This window comes from Natrix helvetica (genome assembly GCF_964273705.1).
Source record: "Natrix helvetica genome assembly, chromosome: 7".
NCBI classification, from domain to species: domain Eukaryota; kingdom Metazoa; phylum Chordata; class Lepidosauria; order Squamata; family Natricidae; genus Natrix; species Natrix helvetica.
The window spans coordinates 1,486,810-1,491,328 of NC_138558.1; positions in this window are offsets into that span (position 1 = coordinate 1,486,810).

Below are 4,519 nucleotides of genomic sequence, written 5' to 3' on the forward strand. Positions count from 1 at the left end.
CTTTTCTTCCTTCTTTGCACTTTCTGGGGCATCTGTTTGACATTGTTGTAGGTTGATTCTTTCATTTATAATTCTTACAAGGGTTGTTGTTGTTTTTTTTTGCAGGAGATGCCGACGATCCCTTTGGCTGCCTGAAAAATCCCAGGTGGCTTCAGGAATATATATATATATATTCTGCACCATTCAAAGCAGGGCCTTGGACCCCGTCGTGATCTCTTCTGTCTTTGCAAGGCAAAAGGTTGGCAGGCAGGCCCTGTCTTCTTACCCCTCCCGACTGCCTCGCCCAAACCCTTCTTCCTGGGTTCCCACGTGTGGGCAGGGAGGGGACCCCAAAGCCATTCGCTTCGGAACCTCCCAGTCTCCGAAGGAACTAAATTCAGGGGCCCTTTTCCCCCAAAACCCCTGGAGAAATAACTAAGCCCTTCATGGGGGTTCATTGCTCAGAGGAATGAAGCCGTTTCCCTCTCATCGGCAGACGCTGCTTAGAAAAACAAGAACAATTTTCGATTCCTTTGGAAGACATCAAAGGGGCTTCTAGGCTCCAGATTAAACGCCAGATGTTTCTATTTCTCCCTTTTTTGTGTGTATATCAAGGACATCAGCAGCGGTTGAGAGGAGCTGAATGAGAAGCGGCCTGAGTGACTATGAAGTGAATTGCGTCCTCCCCCCAGGGCAGCCATTTTTGGCAACTGTAAAAGCAATTCTCTGGGTGTGAGAAAGTGTGTGTTGCATGTGTGCGTGTGACAGGGAGAGACGTGCGCACGTGCGTGAGAAATGTGGGTGTGTGCGAGACTTGTATGGACGTGAGAAATGTGTCTGTGTGAGAGAAATCTGTTTCTGGGTACAGACTTGTATTCCAGGCGTGTGTGTGTGTGTGAGAGAGAGAGACAGACTGTATGAGAGAGGTGTGTGTGTGTGTGTGTAGGTGTGACTGGGACTGGAGGGAGAAGGATGTGGGGATACACTGAAAGGCTTGTGTATCTCTGGGTGTCTGAGAGAGACTTTGGGTCTGTGAGAAATGCTTGTGAGAGGCACCTGAGAGAGAGAGAGAGGGGTGTATAAGAGTGTCAGGGACAGACGGGCGCATGTGAGGATTCTGTGGGAATCACCGTGAGATGCATGCATGTCAAAGACGTTTGTGTGTGTGTGTGTGTGTGTGTGTGTGGAAACATGTGAGAGCTACATGTGTGCCTGAGAGAGACTTTGTGTCTGTGAGACTTTGGGGCAAGGGAGAGAGGTGTGGATACTTTGAAAGGCTTGCATGTGACAGAGACTTGTGTGCATGTGAGACGTGTGTGAACAGATTTGGGAGACATGAGACACATGCATGTGAAAGACACGGTGTGTGTGAAGGAGATGTGTGTGTGAGATGACTGTGCAGGAGACTTGTGAAAGAGACGTGTGTGTGTGTGTGTGTTTTGTGAGAGACATGAGAGGTGTAGTCCTTTGGGGGGGCCGGGTCTTGGCATGGGACCACTGGAGGGTCCTGCCAGGCCCAGAAACTGACCCCTGGGAGGCAAGGCGAGACCCTCCCTCCCTCCGTGACACTCTCCCTCCCTCCCGATTAGCTCCCTCTCTGCAGCCACGTCCGGCTGGAGCCACTGGCCCTCCACGGGGGATAAGGCTCCTGGCACAATCGCCTTCCTTCCGAAGGGCCCAGGAGACGCCCTTGGCCGGGTGCCTGGTCCCAGACAGATAACCAGCATTCAGAAGCAGCCGCCCCCTCCCCTCCCCTGCCAAGGTGTGTGTGTCATTCTCACACCTGACCTCTGGACTCAGCTGACCGGCGGCCAAGCCCAGGGCTGGCCATTCGCAGCACGGAAAGTGTGAGCCATCACAAGAGTTTCTGCAATAACAACGGTGTGTGTGTGTGACAGCCTATCAATCAGAATAGAACTGGAAGGGACCTTGGAGGTCATCCAGTCCAACCAACTGCTCAGGCAGGAGACCCTCTACCATTTCAGACAAGTGGCTGTCCAGTCTCTTCTTAAAAACTTCCAGTGTTGGAGCATTCACCACCTCTAGGCCGGCTGTTCCACTGATTACCATAATTGTTCTCACTGTCAGGAAATCTCTCCTTAATTCCAGGTTGCTTCTCTCCTTGATTAATTTCCATCCATTGTTTCTTGTCCTGCTTTCAAGGTGTTTCAGAAAATAAGCTGACCCCCCCCCCCTCTTCCTTGGGGCAGCCCCTCAAATATTGGAAGGCTGCTCTCATGCCCCCCCCCCCCAGTCCTTCTTTTCTCTAACTGGCCACATACAATTTCTGCAACCGTTCTTCATTATGTTTTAGTCTCCAGCTCTTTAATCCTCTTAGTTGCTCTTCTTTGCACGTTTTTTTCTCCAAAGTCTCGACATATTATTATTATTATTATTATTATTATTATTGGTAATGTGGTGACCCAAACTGGATGCAGGATTCCAGGTGTGGCCTTACTAAAGCTTTATAAAGTGGCACTAATATTTCACGTGCTTTTGATTCTATGCCTCTGTTTGCACACGTAAGGGTGTTGGATGAATTGGGTTGGGTTTGCACTTTGGACCGAGCCAGGAAACTGCCGTTGAAATTAATGGCTGTCATTGTGGTCCGCTTATACAACCAGGGATCCCCGTGTCTTTAAAACTTTCTTGATTCCATCAGAGTTCATTTCTGGCCATTCACCTCTTGGGACTTTGAATTACTTGGATATTTTTCGATCAAGGATTCAACACAGAGATTAAAACAAATGCCCCAAATTTCATGTTTTCTCCGTTCCATGTAATGACCGTAGACTTGGCACACTGACATTGTAAATACGAGGAGGACTTACCACCGTTCATTTAGTGACTTGTTCAAAGTTACAACAACACTGAAAAAAGTGATTTGTGACCGTTTCTCACACTTATGACTGTTTCAGCATCTCCATGGTCACTCGGTCAAAATTGGGGGTCTTGGCAACTGACTTGTATTTATGACGGTTGCAGTGTCAGTTAAACAATTGTGTTACCAAAACCTGCAGTGATTCATTTAACAAGCCACCCAAAGGTCATAAAACGGGGCAAAACTCGCTTGACAACTGTCCTGCATAGCAGGGGCTCAATGGGGGGGGGTTCGTATGTCGAGGACCACCTGTGTTTAACAAAGCAATTGCCACATAGAGGAGCATTTGTGTGCTACACACCCTGGACAGGCTGAAAGCACGTTGTTTCTTTGCACAAATGGCTGCAGGATACAAAACCCACAATAGTCCTCCTTTTCTTCTCCATCTGCCACAACTGACTTTATCAGACTTACATATTCCATCTGTCTCCCTTTCCAGGTGTTTCCTTGTTTGTTCTACCTTTGTCAGCACATTTTTAGAGAAGGTGCTGGCATCCAGCCACAGAGGTATTAAAAAGAAAAATCCATGGGGAGGTGTGGCAAGAAAGCAGCGGAAGGCAAGTCATCCATAAAATGCCAAGAATGCAACTTGGAGATTGTGCGGCCAAAGTCTCTTTGTTCACACACCTCACCCTGCCAGAGGGTCTCGTTTTCCTTTTAACTTAGCTTTCTCATCACAACTTTTGCCTATGTGAGTTTGTTTATTACCGAACACCATGCTTAGGTTGGTATTTTGGTGGGGAGAGGGATTGGAAGGCGCGTGGAGGGTTCAAAAGGCATAGGCTGTGTGTGTGTGTGTGTGTGCATGAGAAAGAGAGAGAATGAGACAGAAAGAATGAGAGAACGAGAATGAAAGAATGACATGTGAGAGAGATTGAGAGAGAAAATGAAATAGAGGGAAAGAATGAGAGAATGAAAGAATGAGACAAAAGTGAGGGAAAAGAATGAAAGAATGTGAGAGAATGAGAGAAAGACGGAGAAAAGAGAAAATGAAATGGAGAATGAGGGAGAGAATGAGATGAGACAGAAAGTGAGGGAAAAGAATGAGAGAGAATGAAAGAATGAGATAGAGAATGTGAGAGAATGAGAGAAAAGAGAAAATGAAATAGAGAATGAGAGGGAGGGAGAGAAAGGAGACGGAGATTAAATCCAGATTGGGGAAAAGTGCTGAGAATCAGCCCCCAAACTTGGTGGCACCCCAAGGAAACAACACAAACCCCACAGGTGCTCAGGAGCCCCCCCCCCCCCCAAGTAAAACGCCACCCATGGCGTGGCTGGCTGGGGAACGCAGGGAGTTGAAGCCCACCCCTCTTCAAGGGGACCAAGACCGAGGCCTTGGACGGGGTGCAAAGGCGCCCCTCCTGCCAGGCCACAAACCCTCTCCAATGGGGGCCCCCATTTCCAAGGGACCCCCCCTCAGCCTCCCCCGCAGTCCCGTTAGAGGAGGGCCATGGCTTTTCTGCAAGTAGCAGCTGGAAGCGGGGTGGGGAGTGGGAGGCTGGGGGGGTGCACACATACAGCCCCCCCCACCAGGTTGCAAATAAAAAATGCAAGTCACGTGCTCCCCCCTCCCCTTTTCTTTTCCCGCTGCGGCGCTGCGCCTTTCCTCCTCCTCCGCTTGCGCTGCCGGGCAGCCATTGGTTGGCGCTGCGCCTCTTG